Genomic DNA, 21,016 nt, shown 5'->3' on the forward strand with positions numbered 1-21,016 from the left:
AGTCATATCATACTGAATGGGCAAAAGCTGGAAGCATTCCCTTTGAAAACTGGCACAACACAAGGATGCCCTCTCTCACCACTCCTATTCAACATAGTGTTGGAAGTTCTGGCCAGGGCAATCAGGCAGGAGAAAGAAATAAAGGGTATTTAAATAGGAAGAGAGGAAGTCAAATTGTCTCTGTTTGCAGATGACATTATTGTATCTTTAGAAAGTCCCATCGTCTCAGCCCAAAATCTCCTTAAGCTGATAAGCAAATTCAGCAAAGTCTCTGGATACAAAATCAATGTGCAAAAATCACAAGCATTGCTATACATCAATAACAGACAAACACAAAGCCAAATCATGAGTGAACTCCCATTCACAATTGCTTCAAAGAGAATAAAATACCTAGGAATCCAACTTACAAGGGATGTGAACGACCTCTTCAAGGAGAACTACAAACCACTGCTCAATGAAATAAAAGAAGACACAAGCAAATGGAAGAACATTCCATGCTCATGGATAGGAAGAATCAATATCATGAAAATTGCCATACTGCTCAAGGTAATATAGATTCAATGACATTCCCATCAAGCTACCACTGACTTGCTTCACAGAATTGGAAAAAAAAATACTTTAAACTTCATATGGAACCAAAATAGAGCCCCCATAGCCAAGACATCTTGGGCAGGAAGAACAAAGTTGGAGGCATACCACTACCTGACTTCAACCTTTGCCACAAGTCTACAGTAAACAAAACAGCATGGTACTTGTACCAAAACAGATATATAGACCAATAGAACAGAACGGAGGCCTCAGAAATAACAACACACATCTACCACCATCTGATCTTTGACAAACCTGACAAAAACAAGCAATGGGGAAAAGATTCCCTATTTAATAAATGGTGTTGGGAAAACTGGCTACTTATATGCAGAAAACTGAATCTGGGACCCTTCCTTACACCTTATACAAAAATCAACTCAAGATGGAACAAAGACTTAAACATAAGACCTAGGACCACAAAAATCCTAGAAGAAAACCTGTGCAATATCATTCAGGACATAGGCATGGCAAAGGCTTCATGTCTAAAACACCAAAAGCAACGGCAACAAAAGTCAAAGTTGACAAATGGAATCTAATTAAACTAAAGAGCTTCTGCACTGCAAAAGAAACTACCATCAGAGTAAACAGGCAATCTACAGAATGGGAGAATATTTTTGCAATCTATCCATCTAACAAAGGGCTAATATCCAGAATCTACAAAGAACTTAAACAAATTTACAAGAAAAAATCAAACAACCTCATCAAAAAATGGGCAAAGTATATGAACAGACACTTCTCAAAAGGAGACATTTAGGCAGCCAAAAGACATATGAAAAAATGATCATCACTGGTCATTAGAGAAATGCAAATCAAAACAATTAGTTACTATCTAAGACAGCTAGAATGGCGATCATTAAAAAATCAGGAAACAACAGATGCTGGAGAGGTTGTGGAAAAATTGGCAATTCTATAAGGATCTAGAACTAGAAATACCATTTAACCCAACAATCCCATTACTAGGCATATACCCAAAGGCCAACCCAAATATCCATCAATGATAGACTGAATAAAGAAAATGTGGTACATATACACCACGGAATACTATGCAGCCATAAAAAATGATGAATTAACATCCTTTGCAGGGACATGGATGAAGCTGGAAACCGTCATTCTCAGCAAACTATCACAAGATCAGAAAACCAAACAGCACATGTTTTCACTCATAACTGGGAGTTAAACAATGAGAACACATGGAGACAGGGAGGGGAACATCACACACTGAGGCCTGTGTGCAGTGGTGGGCTAGGGGAGGGATAACGTTAGGAGAAATACCTAATGTATGTGACAGGTTGATGGGTGCAGCAAACCACCATGACACATGTATACCTATGTAACAAAGCTGCACGTTCTGCACATGTAACCCAGAACTTAAAGTATAATAAAAAGAAAAAAAAAATGTGGCACATATATACCATGGAATACTATGCAGCCATAAAAAGAATGAGTTCACGTCCTTTGCAGTATGACAAGGATGAAGGTGGAAGTCATCATTATCAGCAAACTAACATAGGAACAGAAAACCAAACACCACATGTTCTCACTTATAAGTTGGAGCTGAACAATAAGAACACATGGACACAAGGAGGATAACCTCACACACTGGGGCCTGTTGGGGGTTGCGGGCAAGGAGAGGGAGAGCTTTAGGACATATACCTAATGCATGTGGGGTTTAAAACCCAGATGACTGGATGATAGGTGAAGCAAACCAGATGGCACACATATACCTACGTAACAAACCTGCACATTCTGCACATGTATTCCAGAACATAAAGTAAAATTTTAAGAAAAGAAATATACACTAGAAAAACCCATGTGTGCCTGGATACACATATAAAAATGTTCATAGCAGCACTGATTTTAATAGTGAAGGCTAGAAACAACCCAAATGTCTACACACTCTAGAATGGATACATTACAGCATAATCCTGCAATAGAATAATATATAGCAATAAAAAATGAACAAACTAACACTATTCCCTACAACATAGATGAACCTCATAAGCATACTCCAGTATGAAGAAGAAAGAACCAAAAGAATTTACAAAGTATATATTTCAGGCGTTGCATACAGAGTTGATTACTTATTACACTGTACAGTAACTACACTGTACCATTATATTCTATACTTTTTTGCATTCAAACTTTTTAAGGTTAAGGTTTAAAAGACTGAAGAAAAATACTTTTCTTGGCACTTCTTTTCTTACTCCCCTACTTTGAGTCATTAGAATCCATCCACAAATTCTAATGACAATACATATTTGCTATCCAGCCACTTCTCAATGCTTTGATCTGAATCACTATATTCTCTTGCCCTTTCCATTGCAGTTGACTTCTAACCAGTCTCCCTGTTTTTACTCTTTCCCATATAGCCTATTCATAAAATATCCAAGATGGGTGCTATGGTTTGAATGTTCCCTCCAAAATGTATGTTGAAACTTATCTCCAATATGGCAGTATTGAACAGTAGGGCTTTTAAAAGGTGATTGGTTCATGAAAGTTCTGCGTTCATGAATGAATTAATCCTATTCATGGATTAATGGGTTATCATGGGAGTGGAACTGGTGGCTTTATAAGAAGAGAAACAAAGACCAGGCATGGTGGCTCATGCCTGTAACTCTAACACCTTGGGAGGCCAAGGTGGGAGGACGGATTGAGTTCGGGAGTTCAAGACCAAGCTAGGCAATGTAGCAAGACCTTATTTCTACTAAAAATCAAAAAATTAGTTGGGCATGATGGCGCACACCTGTAGTCCCAGCTATTCAGGAGGGTGAGGCATGAGGATCACTTGAGCCCTGGAGATTGAGGCTGCAGTGAGCTATGATCACACCACTGTAGTCCCGCCTGGGCAACACAGTGAGACCCTGTAAGAAAGAAAGAAGAAAAGGAGGAGGTGGAGAAGGAAGGGAGGAGGAAAGGAGGAAAGGAGGAAGGAGGAAGGAAAAAGGAAGAAGAAAGAAGAAAGAAGGAGAAGGAGAAAGGGAAAGAGAAGGAGGAGAAGAAGGAGGAGGAGGGAGGAAGAGGGAGGAGAAGATGGAGAAGAAAAGAGGAGGAGGAAGGAAGGAAGAAGGAGAAGAAAGAAGAGGAATAAGGAGAAGGAGGAGGAGGAAAGAAGGAAGAAGGAGAAGAAGAGAGAAGAGGAAGAAGGAGAAGGAGGAAAGAACAAAGAAGGAGAAGAAGAGAGAAGAGGAAGAAGAAGAGGAGGAGGAAGGAGAAATAACAGAGGCCTGGCCTAGCACGGTCAGCCCCCTCACCATGTGACAGACACTCTGTGCTGCCTTGGGACTCTACAGAGCCCACAACAGCAAGAAGGACCTCAGTAGATGTGCTCCCTTGACCATAGACTTCTCAGCCTCCATAACTGCAAAAATAAATTCCTTTTCTCTATAAATTATCTCTAATTCCCAGGTATTCTGTTGCAAGCAACAGAAAACACTAAGACAGTGGATTTTTTAAATATATTTTAAGTTCTAGGGTACATGTGCACAATGTGCAGGTTTGTTACATACATATACATGTGCCATGTGGGTGTGCTGCACCCATTAACTTGTCATTTACATTAGGTATATCTCCTAATGCTATCCCTCCCCTTTCCCCCACCACACAACAGGCTCCAGTATGTGATGTTCCCCACCTTGTATCCAAGTGCTCTCATTGTTCAATTCTCACCTTTAGTGAGAACATGTGGTGTTTGGTTTTCTGTTCTTGCGATAGCTTGTTCAGAATGATGGTTTCCAGCTTCATCCATGACCCTACAAAGGACATGAATGTATCCTTTTTTATGGCTGCATAGTATTCCATGGTGTATACGTGCCACATTTTCTTAATCCAGTCTGTCACTGATGGACATTTGGGTTGGTTCCAAGTCTTTGCTGTTGTGAATAGTGCCGCAAGAAACATACATGTGCATGTATCTTTATAGCAGCATGATTTATAATCCTTTGGGTATATACCCAGTGATGGGATGGTTGGGTCAAATGGTATTTCTAGTTCTAGATCCTTGAGGAATCGCCACACTGTTTTCCACAATGGTTGAACTAGTTTACAGTCCCACCAACAGTGTAAAAGTGTTCCTATTTCTCCACATCCTCTCCAGCACGTGTTGTTTCCTGACTTCTTAATGATTGCCATTCTAACTGGTGTGAGATGGTATCTCGTTGTGGTTTTGATTTGCATTTCTCTGATGGCCAGTGATGATGAGCATTTTTTCATGTGTCCGTTGGCTGCATAAATGTCTTCTTTTGAGAAGTGTCTGTTCATATCCTTTGCCCACTTTTTGATGGGGTTGTTTGATTTTTTCTTGTAAATTTGTTTAAGTTATTTGTAAATTCTGGATATTAGCCCTTTGTCAGATGGGTAGATTGCAAAAATTTTCTCCCATTCTGTAGGTTGCCTGTTCACTCTGATGGTAGTTACTTTTGCTGTGCAGAAACTCTTTAGTATAATTAGATCCCATTTTTCCATTTTGGCTTTTGTTGCCATTGTTTTTGGTGTTTTAGTCATGAAGTCCTTGCCCATGCCTATGTCCTGAATGGTATTACCTAGGTTTTCTTCTAGGGTTTTTATGGTTTTAGGTCTAACATTTAAGTCTCTAATTCATCTTGAATTAATTTTTGTATAAGATGTAAGGAAGGGACCCAGTTTCAACTTTGTACATATGGCTAGCCAGTTTTCCCAGCACCATTTATTAAATAGGGAATCCTTTTCCCATTTCTTGTAGTTGTCAGATTTGTAAAAGAAGATCAGATGGTTGTAGATGTGTGGTATTATTTCTGAGGGCTCTGTTCTGTTCCATTGGTTTATATCTCTGTTTTGGTACCAGTACCATACTGTTTTGGTTATTGTACCCTTGTAGTATAGTTTGAAGTCAGGTAGCATGATGCTTCCAGCTTTGTTCTTTTGACTTAGGATTGTCTTGGTACCGTGGGCTCTTTTTTGGTTCCATATGAAGTTTAACGTAGGCTTTTCCAATTCTGTGAAGAAAGTCATTGGTAGCTTGATGGGGATGGCATTGAATCTATATTACCTTGAGCAGTATGGCCATTTTCATGATATTGAGTCTTCCTATCCATGAGCATGGAAAGTTCTTCCATTTGCTTGTGTCCTCTTTTATTTTGTTGAGCAGTGGTTCGTAGTTCTCCTTGAACAGGTCCTTCACATCTTACGTTTTGTAAATTGGATTCCTAGGTATTTTATTCTCTTTGAAGCAATTGTGAATGGGAGTTCACTCATGATTTGGCTTTGTGTTTGTCTGTTATTGATGTATAGCAATGCTTGTGATTTTTGCACATTGATTTTGTATTCAGAGACTGCTGAATTTGCTTATCAGCTTAAGGAGATTTTGGGCTGAGATGATGGGGTTTTCTAAAGATACAATCACGTCATCTGCAAAGAGGGGCAAAGTAGCTTCCTTTTTTTTCCTAACTGAATACCCTTTATTTCTTTCTCCTGCCTGATTGCTCTGGCCAGAACTTCCAACACTATGTTGAATAGGAGTGGTGAGAGAGGGCATCTCTGCCTTGTGCCAGTTTTCAAAGACAATGCTTCCCATTTTTGCCCATTCAGTATGATATTGGCTGTGGGTTTGTCATTAATAGCTCTTATCATTTTGAGATACGTCCCATCAATACCTAGTTTATTGAGAGTTTTTAGCATGAAAGGCTGTTGAATTTTTTGAAGGCCTTTTCTGCATCTATTGAGATAATCATGTGGTTTTTGTCTTTGGTTCTGTTTATATGATGGATTACGTTTATTGATTTGCATATGTTGAACCAGCCTTGCATTGCAGGGATGAAGTCGACTTCTTCGTGGTGGATAAGCTTTTTGATGTGCTGTGGATTCGGTTTGTCAGGATTTTATTGAGGATTTTTGCTTTGATGTTCATCAGGGATATTGGTCTAAAATTCTCTTTTTTGTTGTGTCTCTGCCAGGCTTTGTTTGGTATCAGGATGATGGTGACCTCATAAAATGAGTTAGGAAGGATTTCCTCCTTTTCTATTGAACAGAATAGTTTCAGAAGGAATGGTACCAGCTCCTCCTTGTACCTCTGGTAGAATTCAGCTATGAAGCCATCTGGTCCTGGACTTTTTTTGGTTGGTAGGCTATTAATTATTGCTTCAATTTCAGAATCTGTTATTGGTTTATTCAGGGATTCAACTTCTTCCTGGTTTAGTCTTAGGAGGGTGTATTTGTCCAGGAATTTATCCATGTCTTCTAGATTTTCTGGCTTATTTGTATAGAGGTGTTTATAGTATTCTCGGATAGTAGTTTGTGTTTCTGTGGGATCAGTGATGATATCCCCTTCATCATTTTTTATTGCATCTATTTGATTCTTCTCTTTTTCCTTCTTTATTAGTCTTTCTAGTGGTCTATCAATTTTGTATATCTTTTAAAAAAACCAGCACCTGGATTTTGGAACTGTTTTTTGTGTCTCTATCTCCTTCAGTTCTGCTCTGATCTTAGTTATTTCTTGCCTTCTGCTAGCTTTTGAGTCTGTTTGCTCTTGCTTCTCTAGTTCTTTTAATTGTGATGTTAGGGTGTCAATTTTAGAGCTTTCCTGCTTTCTCTTGTGGGCATTTAGTGCTATAAATTTCCCTCTACACACTGCTTTAAATGTGTCCCAGAGATTCTGGTATGTTGTGTCTTTGTTCTCATTGTTTTCAAAGACCATCTTTATATCTGCTTTCATTTCATTATGTACCCAGTAGTCATTCAGGAGCAGGTTATTCAGTTTCCATGTACTTGAGCAGTTTTGAGTGAGTTTCTTAATCCCGAGTTCTAAATTGATTGTACTGTGGTCTGAGAGACAGTTTGTTGTGATTTCTGTTTATTTACATTTGCTGAGGAGTGCTTTACTTCCAACTATGTGGTCAATTTTGGAATAATTGCAATGTGGTGCTGAGATGAATGTATATTCTCTTGATCTGGGTGGAGAGTTCTGTAGATGTCTCTTAGGTCTGCTTGGTGCAGAGCTGAGTTCAAGTCCTGGATATCCTTGCTAACTTTCTGTCTCATTGATCTGTCTAACACTGACAGTGGGGTGTTAAAGTCTCCCAATATTATTGTGTGGCAGTCTAAGTCTATTTGTAGGTCTCTAAGGACTTACTTTATGTATCTGAGTGCTCCTGTATTGGGCGCATATATCGTTAGGATAGTTAGCTGTTCTTGTTGAATTGATCTCTTTACCATTATGTAATGGCCTTCCTTGTCTCTTTTGATCTTTGTTGTTTTAAAGTCTGTTTTATCAGAGACTAGGATTGCAACCCCTGCTTTTTCTTGTTTTCCATTTGCTTGGTAGATCTTCCTCCATCCCTTTATTTTGAGCCTATGTATTTCTCCGTATGTTCAATGAGCCTCCTGAATACAGCACACTGATGGGTCTTGACTCTTTATCCAATTTGCCAGTCTCTGTCTTTTAACTGGGGCATTTAGCCCATTTACATTTAAGGTTAACTTGTTATGTGTGAATTGGATTCTGTAATTATGATGTTAGCTGGTTATTTTGCTCGTTAGTTGATGCAGTTTCTTCCTAGCATGGAGAGTCTTTACAATATTGCATGTTTTTGCAGGGGCTGGTACTAGTTGTTCCCATCCATGTTTAGTGCTTCCTTCAGGAGCTCTTGTAAGGCAGGCCTGGTGGTGACAAAATCTCTCAGCATTTGCTTGTCTGTAAAGGATTTTATTTCTCCTTCACTTACGAAGCTTAATTTGGCTGGATATGAAATTCTGGGTTGAAAATTCTTTTCTTTAAAAATGTTGAATATTGGCCCCCACTCTCTTTTGGCTTATAGAGTTTCTGCTGAGAGATCCGTTATTAGTCTGATGGGCTTCCTTTTGTGGGTTACCCAACCTCTCTGGTTGCCCTTAACATTTTTTCCTTCATTTCAACTTTGGTGGATCTGACAATTATGTTTCCTGGAGTTGCTCTTCTCGAGGAATATCTTTGTGGCATTCTCTGTATTTTCTGAATTTGAATGTTGGCCTGCCTTGCTAGGTTGGAGAAGTTCTCCTGGATAATATCCTGAAAAGTGTCATCCAACTTGGTTCCATTCTCCCCATCACTTTCCAGTACACCAATCAGACGTAGATTTGGTCTTTTCACTTAGTCCCATAGTTCTTGGAGGCTTTGTTTGTTTCTTTTTACTCTTTTTTCTCTAAAATTCTCTTCTCACTTCATTTCATTCATCTGATCTTCAATCACTGATACCCTTTCTTCCACTTGATCAAATCGGCTACTGAAGCTTATGCATGTGTCACGTAGTTCTCATGCCATGGTTTTCAGCTCCATCAGGTCATTTGAGGTCTTCTCTATGCTGTTTATTCTAGTTAGCCATTCATGTACTCTTTTTTCAAGGTTTTTACCTTCTTTGTGATGGGTTCACACATCCTCCTTTGGCTCGGAGAAGTTTGTTATTACCAATCGTGTGAAGCCTACTTCTGTCAACTCGTCAAAGTCATTCTCCACCCAGCTTGACAGTGGATCTTTTTAAACACAAGTCAGATCCCTCCTTTGCTCCCTCTGCTGTAGCCACAGTGACAAGTTTGATGTTTCTCCAATATGCCATCTACACCATGTACATTCTTGCCACAAAGCCCTGCATGTGCCATTCCCTCTGCCTGATTAACCCTATACCTCTCTCAAGTCATTCAGCTCTCTAATCGAATGTCACTTTATTAGAAATATCTTTCCTTTCTACCTTAGGTATATTCTTTATCGCCCTACTCTGTTTTATTTTTTGTGGTGCTTACTAGCTGACATATTAAGTACTTTATTTTATATCTCTCCTCACTAGGTAGTAAGCTCCATAAGAACAAGAATTTCATGTATTTTGTTAACTGATATATCCCTAGTTTCTAGAACAATTGATGGCAAATTATATGCACTCAGTAGTTATTAAATGAATATTAAATAAAAACAAACATACTAAAGTGTTAACAGTAGAGGGTAAAAGTATTTGTGTTCTCTGTATTTTCCAAATGTTCTACTTTGAAATTGTATTAACTTTATAAACAGAAAAATAAGCTATTATTCTGAGACAGTAAAATAGCACCTAGCTTAGTATCTGACAGATAGTAGACAAGCAATAAACATTTATTAACTTGCTATCTAATCTATATGAGAAAGGCTAACAATGACCAACATACACATATACTGACTGTGTTGATGTTGAAGTATATAAAAATGTAATAGTATACTTTATTTCAGTCTTTAATTTCTACTTGCTGCAACTTTCATTGTTTCCTCCTAAATCACAAGGGTGAATATGGGTTTTTATTTTGAAATGCTGTCCAAGAAATACTTACTCCGTATTACTGATTTTGAAGCTCATGATTTCACTTACACAAAAAATTTCACAGTGATTTTTAGGGATACAGAAATAAATTTCTTTTAATCATGGTTCAAGGAATCCCACGCCCATCTACACCTGAGTCCTGAAAAGAAATAAATCTAACAGAAACCAAAAGCTTTTCTTCAAAAGATGATCCATATGGAAATTAAACTACTGCATGTAAAATAAACCAAAAGCTTAAAATCATACTCTAGAAGCTAATCTCATAAAAGCTATTTATTATTCTAACATAGATTTCTGGAACCTACAGGAATTCTCAAAAGTGGGGCCTCACTTTAAGAAACAAGTGCCTTCCTATACAGTACAAGGCACACTGACTAATCTGAATGCTTGCAGAAGAGAGCAAGCAACCAGGATGGGGGAGGACTGTGGTTTTTCAGAGGAAACACAATCTAAGGACAGGATATGTATAGCCTTTTCATCTGAAAGACAAAGACACATTCTAGCATCTCAACATTTTTTAAAGTATTGTCATATAGAAGAACCAATATCTTCCAATGTATCTAAAATGCAAATCTATTATTATTTTTTACTCATTTTATTCAACAAATATTTACTGCACACGTGCCATGAGTCAGGTGCTGTGATAAATGCTGATGATACATAGTGAATGAAAATACTGGGATAGAGGTTAAAAATACATTATTAATCACTGATGAATTAAAATCACAACTGTGATATAAGCTACAAAGAAGTACAGAGCACTATGAATGCATATAGCTGGAGAATTTGATCTAATGAGGCAGATCATAGAATGCTTAATTAAAGAAATGATTGTGCTGAGATCTAAAAGACAAAGGTTAGTTTGGTGCTCACTTCAGCAGCACATATACTAAAATTGGAATGATACAAAGAAGATTAGCATGGCCCCCGCACAAGGATGACACACAAATTCATGAAGTGTTCCATATTTTTAATTAAAAAAAAAAAGGTTAGTTTGGTGAAAGCTGAAAGAAAATTAGGAAGAGAGCTACCTAGGATGAAGGAAAGTGAAAGAAAAGCCTCTATAGAAGAGTAAAACAAAGAAAGAAAAACTAAAAGAAAGCCAGTCTGGCTAGAAGTGATTGGTTAAGAAAAGAATCATACAATATGAGGTTGAAGAGATAGGCAGAAGCCATACCAGGAAGAACTGATAGGCCAGGATAAGAAATATGTCTTAATCCTAAGAACAGTAAGAAGCCAATAGACTTGAGTTACTAATTTCAAGAATTCAATGACATCTGTCTTAGAACAGAGATTATAACAATTTAACAACTAAACCCATCTAACAATAAAATGGGTTGCCTCAGAGACTGAGCATCCCATTACTGCAAGTAATCAAGCAGAACCTAAATGATCATCTTTCAAGAATGCAATATAAGGGATTATGCATGTCTTGGAAATGTATCACTGAGGCTTCATCCTTCATTAAGATTAAATGTTTCAATTATTCAAACACCAAATAGGGATTTTCCAACACACTGCGAAAACTTGAAGTTTCTTTTTTGCTATTTTTTTGTTTAGAGACAGAGTCTCAGTCTGTTGCCCAGGCTGAAGTGCAGTGGTAGGATTATAGCTCACTGCAGCCTCAAACTCTGGGGCTCAAGCGATCCTCCAGCCTCAGCCTCCCAAATAGCTAGGACTACAGGCATTAGGACTACAGGCGTGTGCCACCAAGCCTGGCTAATTTCTTGGTTTTTGCAGAGATGGGGTCTTACTATGTTGACAAGGCTGGTAAACATTTGAAGCTTCAAAATGAAATATCAATTGCTCATACCAATGTGCAAAATAAAAATATTTGACTGCAGTTTCATGGTGTTTCTCAGGAAGGATCATAATATTGTATAATAGGAGATCCATTTTCAGTGTGGATTGCAGTGAAGGAGTGGCTCTTTTCCCCTGTTCATTGCCAAAGAACAGGTACAGCAATAAGCACAGCAGAAAGAAAGATTTCTGTGGAACTAGAAGGAAGGGATTTGAAAACTAGCAATAACAAAGAACTCCAACCTGGTGCAAAGCAAAGATTATTTTCTTGGCCACACTAGTAAGGGGTTCTCATCATTCCTTTAGCAAAGAAGTAGACAGAACACAATGGATAAGTACTTAGTTGAAGTGCCTATGCATGCTGAAGTTAACTGTAGAGTGGAATGCATACAGTTTTTATTCAAAAACAAGGGTTGAGATATTTAAAAACTAATATTTGACTGTCTTCATCAAATACTGAATTAAGTGCCTTTGGATACTGTATCTCTAAATATTATACAGTGACCTTTCTCTATAAATAATATAACCGTATCTATAGATAACATATCTTGAGTTAAACAGTGCCTACTTTACTATCACTGTCAAAAATGGATAAAACCATCATTTAATAAATCACTCTCCTAGCCAGGTTTATTCTTGCTCAGTGTGATACATGTCATACTAATACCAACTTATTTAGTAACAACTTTTTAATAGAAAGTCAAAAAATAACAGATGTTGGTGAGGTTGCAGAAAAAAGGGAATGCTTATACAGTATTGGTGGGAATGTATATTAGTTTAGCCCCTTGAAAAGCAGTGTGGATATAGTTTAGCCCCTTGGAAAGCAGTGTGGATATTTCTCAAAGAACTGAAAATGAAACTATAATTTGACCCAGCAATCCCATTACTGGGTATATACCAAAAGGAAAATAAACTATTCTACCAAAAAAACTCCTGCACTCATTTTATTTACTGCAGCACTATTCACAACAGCAAAAACATGGAATCAACCCAGGTGCCCATCAACAGTAAACTGGACAAAGTAAATGTGGTACGTATACACTATGGAATACCACACAGACATAAAAAAGAACAAAATCATGACCTTTGCACCAACATGGATGCAGCTAGAGCCCATTATTGTAAGTGAATTAACACAGAAAGAGAAAACAAAATATAGCATATTCTCACTTATAAGTAGGAGCTAAACACGGAGCATACATGGTGAAAAAGATGGGAAAAAAATAAACACTGGGGATTCCAGAAAGGGAAAGGGAGGGAAGGGAGAAAGGGTTGAAAAACTACCTATTGGGTAATACGTTCAATTGGTAATGGGAATATTAGAAGCCCAAACCTCAACATCATACAATATACCCATATAACAAACCTGCACATGTACCCTCTGAATCTAAAGAACTTTAAAAAATTAAAAATAGAGTTTTTAATATGAACCAAAGGAAAAAAGGTAAACATTATGGATTTTAAAAATCAAGCCAGATTTTGTACTTCAAGAGACAAATTTGGGATGTCAATACTGAGCAAACCAATAATATTTCACATGAACTTATCAGATGAAACCTTAGAGTTAATTAGCTCTATGAGTTTTGGGATTCTTTCTAAGTAATGGTAGTATCTTCAATGAGCACTTATCTTTCACTAGTATGTCTTCTTGACTCCCCATTTAATCACTAGCAAGGTATAAACTTCTACTTTCTAATAGCTCCTTCCATGTCTTAATCTCCATTTTTATCTACCCCACCTTTCTTCAGGCTCATAACATTCACTTATCCCACCTGACTGGTCTTGCTGTCATGCTGTTAGAAGTATCTTTTTGTTATTCAAAAAAATAACAACAACTATTTGATATGTCTTATATTTAACCTATTGATATTTCTAACAGCTGTTCTTCATTATCCAACAATCTCCCAAATCCCCCAAATCTGATTAGTTACCAAGTCCTATTAATTACCTTTCTAAATATCTTTCAAGGTCATCTTCTGTTCCCCATCCTCATTGTTTCCTCTTTAGTTGAAGTATTCATTAGTTTTCTTTTGAACAATTTAGTTTTCTTTTGAACACCTTCTGGGTGTTTTTCCAACTACTAGTTTCTTCTCCCTTGTAATACCTTCAGACCCTTACAGAGTAATTTTGTAAAACTCAGATTTGTTCATGTCCTTCTTGTTCTTATATAATTTATAATAATTATAGCTATCATTTCCTGTGTGTGTGTGTGTTTGTTAAGCACTGTGCCAGATGCATTATAAACACTGTCTTTAATCCTCACATCAACTTTGTAAGATAGGTACTAGTATCCCTGTTAACAAATGCAGAAATGTAAGGCTCCTGGGAGTTAAATATTTTTCCCAAGTTTTTACAGCTCATTGGTGGATGTGAAACAGAGCCCAGATACATCTAGGTTTAAAGAGTCAGGGAATATGTCAACTGGCAATATCTGTGAATGAAATCACATAGGGGAAATTTTTGAATATGCTTTTATTATTTTGTCTTACTTTTCAATACAATTTCACTTTCATATTTTGACATCTTCTCTAAATTTCCTGGTGGAAAATGCTATCATCTCTGGGTATAGGTCCTTTATAGATTCTTATAGCACTTTTTGGAATAGTGAATACTAAACAGTTATCATTCCTCATGTATTTTTACAACTTGTTTTCTCTACGCATTAGCTGTTTTGTTTTAAACAGAGTTGTTAAATAGATTTTAAATATTTAAAAATGTCTCCTTCTGTTGCTTACCTTTGTTTTCATATGCTCTTGGTTTCAGTGTATCTGAGTTTCAGGAAGGAGTCACTCCCCCTATGTACTGGGCAGAGGTTTCATATTGAGCTCTCTGGAAATATATATTTTTGTTGTACACCAATCATCTTCTTGAATTATTTGGTTGAAGGAAAATAATTCAAGAAAATATACTTTTGTTGTACATCTATCATCTTCTTGAATTACTTGGTTGGAGGATTTCTGGGAGCTAAGATAAAAATTGAGAGTTGGGAACTATAGAATCATCTATATTTGTGAGTGATAAGGTGGATTGTCAAGACAATATTGAAAATAATTTGGTGGGTGGTATGACTGTAGTCAGATAACTGGAGTTGGTAGAAAATACAATTTGATTGTTGGCATATGAAAGACAAAAGGAGAAGTCAGAGTCACATTTAACTAACTAATTTTGACCTAGTCCATTCAGTAAGAGAATTGTTCAGTGTGAGCCTAGACTATTCTAATTTTGAAACAATATCTTGTGTATAAGACAGAGTAAATTAATGGAATATGAGTTCTCTTACGGGGGCAGATACTGTGAGTAGTGGACCTAAACATTTTATGATGGCAAGAATGTGGGTAGGTGTGAGTAATATGTGTTTAAATGGACTTTTGTGTCAAACAGACCTGACTGAATCTCTGTTCCACAACTTACTAGCTGTGCAAATTTCAGCAACTCCTAAATCATCACTTTTCATTTTGTAAACATCTTAGTCTTAAGACTTTATTTCTTCATCTGAAAATTGAGGATATTAATAGTGTCTATCTTAGTGCTTAATTCATAATACCTTGAATCTAGCAAGTCCTCAAAATAATATGTGTTACTATCATTATTATTGATTTTCATATCAGTCTTTCATGTGTTCATTCTCAATGACATAGACAGAAATAACAGGGTAATATTAGAACTGACTAGAAGTGGCATACAGGAGTGGTAAGGTTTCTTATGAGTAATAATAACGTAAGAAGAGTATCTGAAGGAAAAAAGGAACATGGAACATTTGAATTTGTGGCTTCTGCTTTATAATGCTGGTTTTGTTTCTGTGCTATGATAGCATAGCTATCCTATTTGCTAGGCTCTCATTCAGATAGTAGAAATTTGTGAGGTTTTGTGAATCTTCTATCCACAAATGGTTGTGAGAATATAGGATTTGAAGATCTGGTTTGTGATGAGTAAAAGCATAATACTAAATCCTTATCATAGTCTAGATATAGTTCAATTCTAACAGAATATGACAAGAAAGAAATAGAATTTGTTCTCCTTGATTACAAAGTAAGGTTATGTAATTTGTTTCCAAATAGCACTAAAAAAATTCTGTAATTTGCAGAGTAAAATCCCAATAATTGCCCTGATTACATTCTATTTTCCATTTACTTTTCCTAATCAAATACATTGACTCTCTCTGCTAAATCTTAATTATCATATCAAGTCACTTCTCAGACCACAATGGAATACAACTAGAAATCAATTCTAAGAGGAACTCTCAAAAATGCACAAAGACATGAAAACTCAACAATCTTCTCCTGAATAATCTGTGGGTCAAGGACAAAATTAAGAGGTAAATTTAAAAACTTTTGGAAATGAATAAAAAGAGACACAATGTACCAAAACCTCTGGGATATAAGAAAAGACAAAGAAGGAAGTTTTTAGCAATAAATTTCTACATCAAAAGGACAGAAAGATCACAAATTAACAACCTAACATTGCACCTCAAGGAACTAGAAGAGCAATATGGAACCAAAACCGCAATTAGCAGAAGGAAAAAATTCAAAGATCAGAGCAGAATCAAATGAAATTGAGACCAAAAAAAAACAGAATCAACCAAATGAAAAGTTTGTTTTCTGTAAATATAAACAAAATTGATAAGACACTAGCTAGATTGACCAAGAAAAGAAGAAAGACAATTCAATCAGAAAATTTAAAAAGGAGACATTATAACTGAAGCCACAGACATACAATTGATAATCAGAAACTACTGTGAACATCTGTACACTGACAAACTAGAAATCCTAGAGGAAATGAATAAATTCCTGAACACATAGAACCTTCCAAGATTGAACCCTGAAAATATAGAAACCCTAAACAGACGAAAATGAGTAATGAGATTGAATCAGTAATAAAAACTTTCCCAATAAAGGAAAGCCCAGGACAGGAGGGATTCACAGCTGAAATCTACCAAAAGTACAAAAAAGAAACAGTATCAGTCCTACTGAAACTGTTCCAAAAAATTGAGGGAAGGAAATCCTCCCTAACTCATCCTATGAAACTAGTATCACCCTGATATGAAAGGTAGGCAAAGACATAACAAAAAAAATGAAAACCTAGAGACCAGTATCCCTGATGAAAATAGGTATAAAAACCCTCAAAAAATATGAGAAAACCAAATCCAACAGCACATCAAAAGATAATACACCATGATCAAATGGGGTTTATTCCAGAGATGCAAGAGTATTTCAATATATGCAAATCAATAAATGTGACTCACTACATAAAGAGAATTAAAAACAAAAATGATATCATCATCTCAATAGATGCAAAAAAGGCATTCAATAAAATTTAATATCCTATCATGATTTAAAAAAATAAAAACCTTCCCCAAGATAGGCATAGACGGAACATACCTCAAAATAATAAAAGCCATATATGACAAACCTATAGCCAACATCATACTGAATGTGGAAAATTTCAAGGCATTCCCCCTAAAACTAAAACAAGACAATAATTTCTACTTTCACCACTCCTGTTCAACATAATACTAGAAGTCCTGGCCAGCGCAATCAGGAAGTAGAAAGAAATAAACGGCATCCAAATTGAAAAAGAGGAACTCAAATGATCTCTTCTTGGTGATGATATGATCATACACATAGAAAACCCCAAAATTTTGGGAAACAAATTCAGTAAATATAATATTCAGGATACAAAATGTATAAAAATCAGTAGCATTTCTTTTTTTCTTTTTTTTTTAAGAGACGGGGTCTTACTCTGTCACCCAGGCTGAAGTGCAATGGCACAATCATAGTTCACTCACTGCAGTCCTGAACTCTGGGACTCAAGTGATCCTCCCAAGTAGCTGGGACTACAGGCACATACCACCATACCTGGTGATATGGCTTGGCTGTGTCCCCACCCAAATCTCATCATGAATTCCCACGTGTTGTAGGATGGACCCAGTGGGAGATAATTGAATCATGGAGGCAGGTCTTTCCCATGCTGTTCTCATGATAGTGAGTAAGTCTCACAAGATCTGATGGTTATTACATGGGAGAGTTTCCCTGCACAAGTTTTTTCCCTTTGCCTGTCACTATCTACATAAGATGTGACTTGCTCCTCCTTGTCTTACACCATGATTGCAAGGCTTCCCCAGTCACGTGGAACGGTAAGTCCAAATAAATCTCTTTCTTTTGTAAATTACCCAGTCTCAGGTATGTCTTTATCAGCAGCATGAAAATATACTGATACAGTAAATTGATACCAGCAGAGTGGGGCAATGCTGAAAAGATACCTGAAAATGTGGAAGTGACTTTGGAACTTGGTAACATGCAAAGTTGGAACAGTTTGGAGGGCTCAAAGAAGACAGGAAAATGTGGGAAAGTTTGGAACTTCCTAGAGACTTCTTGAATGGCTTTGACCAAAACCCTGATAGTGAGATGGACAATAAGGTTCTGGCTGAGGTGGTCTCAGATGGAGATGAGGAACTTGTTGGGAACTGGAGCAAAGGTGACTATTGTTGTGTTTTAGCAAAGAGACTGGCAGCATTTGGTCCCTGCACTAGAGATTTGTGGAACTTTCAACCTAAGAGAGTTGAATGATTTAGGATATCTGGCAGAAGAAATATCTAAGCAGCAAAACATTCAAGAGGTGACTTGGGTACTGTTAAAGGCATTCAATTTCATAAGGGAAGCAGAGCACTAAAGTTTGGAAAATTTGCAGCCTGACAATGTGATAGAAAAGAAAAACCTATTTTCTGAGGATAAATTCAAGCTGGCTGCAGAAATTTGCATAAGCAACAAGGAGCCGAATGTTAATCCCCAAGACAATGGGGAAAATGTCTCCAAGGCATGTCAGAGACCTTCACAACAGCCTCTTCCATCACAGGTCTGGAGACTTAGGAGGAAAATGGTTTGGTGGACCAGGCCCAGGGTCCCTCTGCTGTTTACAGTCTAGGGACTTGGTCCCTGTGTCCCAGCTGCTCCAGCCATGACTAAAAGGGGCCAAGGTACAGCTCAGGCTGTTGCTTCAGAGGGTAGAAGCCCCAAGCCTTGGCAGCTTCCACATGGTGTTGAGCCTGTGGGTGCACAGAAGTCAAGAATTTAGGTTTTGGAACCTCCTCCTAGATTTCAGGAGACATATGGAAACACCTGGATACCCAAACAGAAGTTTCCTGCAGGGGCAGGGCCCTCATGGAGAACCTCCACTAGGGCAGTGCAGAAGGGAAATGTGGGGTTGGAGTCCCCACACAGAGTCTTACTAGGGCACTGCCTAGTGGAGCTGTTAGAAGAGGACCACCATCCTCCAGACCCCAGAATGGTAGATCCACCGACACCTTGCACCATGCACCTGGAAAAGCTGCAGACAATGCCACCTGTGAAAATAGCCAGAATGGAGGGTGTACCCTGCAAAACCACAGGGGCCAAGCTGCCCAGGACAATAGGAACCCCCTTCTTGCATCAGAGTGACCTGGATGTGAGACATGGAGTCAAAGGGGATCATTTTGGAGCTTTAAGATTTGACTGCCACACTGGATTTCAGACTTGCATGGGACCTGTAGCCTCTTTGTTTTGGCCAATGTCTCCTATTTGGAATGGCTGTACTTACCCAATACCTGTACCCCTGTTGTATCTAAGAAGTAACTAGCTTGCTTTTGATTGTACAGACTCACAGGCAGAAGGGACTTGCCTGATCTCAGATGAGACTTTGGACTGTGGACTTTTGTTAATGCTGAAATGAGTTAAGACTTTAACTGTTGGGAACTGTTGGGAAGACATGATTGGTTTTGAATCATTGGTTTTTAAATGTGAGGTCATAAGATTTGGGAGGGGTCATGGGTGGAATAATATGGTTTGGCTCATCCGATTCTCATCTTGAATTCCGACATGTTATGGGAGGGGCCTGGTGGGAGGTAACTTAATCATGGGGTCAGGTCTTTCTGTGCTGTAGTCTCATGAGACCTGATGGTTATTATAAGGGGGAGTTTTCTAGCACAAGCTCTCTTCTCTTGTCTACTACCATGTGAAATGTGCCTTTCACCTTCCACCATGATTGTGAGGCCTCCCCAGCCATGTGGAACTGTAAGTCCAATAAACCCCTTTCTTTTGTAAATTGTCCAGTCTCAGGTATGTCTTATCAGCAGCATGAAAATGGATTAATACACCTGGCTAATTTTTTTTTATATTTGGTGGGGATGGGGGTCTCTTTATACTGCCCAGCCTTGTCTTGAACTTCTGGTCCAGGCAATCATCCCATCTCAGCCTCCCAAAGTACTGGGATTATAGGCATGTGCCACTCCACCCAGCCAGTAGCATTTCTATACACTGATAATGATCAAACTGAGAATAAAATCAAGGACTCAATCCCATTTACAATAGTTACAAAAAATAATGAAATACCTAGGAATACCTTTAAGTAGGTAAAAGATCTCTATAATGAGAACTATAAAACATTGATGAAAGAAATTAAAGAGAACACCACAAAATGGAAAAATACTCCATGCTCATGGATTGGAAGAATCAATATTGTTAAAATGACCTTACTACCCAAAGCAATCTATGAGGTTCAATGCAATTCCTATCAAAATACCAATGGTATTCTTCACAGAAATAGAAAAAAAAAATCCTAAAATGTATACGGAACCACACACACCACACACACACACACACACACACCAAGAATAACCAACGTTATCCTTAGTAAAAAGAACAAAACTAAAGGAATCACATTACTTGACTTCAAGGTATACCACAGAGCTATAGTAACTAAAACAGCACAGTATTGGCATAAAAAAACACAACAATGGAACAGAACAGAGAACCTAGAAAGAAATCAACACACCTACAGTGAACTCATTTTTGACAAAGGTGCCAAGAATATATATTGGGGAAAGGATAGTCTTCTCAATAAAGGGTGCTGGGAAAACTGGATATTCATATGCAGAAGAATGAAATTAGACCCCTATCTCTTGCCATATACAAAAATCAAATCAAAATGGATTAAAGACTTATACTAAGACTTCAAACTATAAAATGACTAAAAGAAAACATCAGGGAAACTCTCAGGACATTTTTCTGGGCAAATATTTCTTGAGTAGTACCCGATAAGGACAGGAAACCAAAGGAAAAATGGACAGATGGAATCACATCAAGTTAAAAAGTTTCTGGACAACAAATAAAATAATCAACAAAGTGAAGAGATAACCAACATAATGGAAGAAAATATCTGCAAACTATCTGATATGGTCTGGCTCTGTGTCTCCACCCAAATCTTATCTTAAATTGTAATCCTAATTGTAATCCCCACGTGTTGGGTGAGGGACCTTGTGGGAGGTGACTAAATCATTGGAATGATTCCCCCATGCTGTTCTCATG

General features: G+C 37.6%; 1 protein-coding gene and 1 non-coding gene across 4 annotated transcripts in view; one reads left to right on the forward strand and one right to left on the reverse strand.

Annotated features, from left to right (window-relative positions):
• DLG2 (discs large MAGUK scaffold protein 2) overlaps positions 1-21,016 on the reverse strand; it is a 2,171,029-nt gene that overhangs the window by 2,031,234 nt on the left and 118,779 nt on the right. The window lies entirely within an intron of this gene.
• Positions 10,744-10,850, forward strand: LOC112607554. The gene has a single exon (XR_003115874.1). It is a non-coding gene; the product is annotated as a U6 spliceosomal RNA (small nuclear RNA).

Source organism: Theropithecus gelada, chromosome 14, assembly GCF_003255815.1.
Source record: "Theropithecus gelada isolate Dixy chromosome 14, Tgel_1.0, whole genome shotgun sequence".
Lineage (NCBI taxonomy): Eukaryota > Metazoa > Chordata > Mammalia > Primates > Cercopithecidae > Theropithecus > Theropithecus gelada.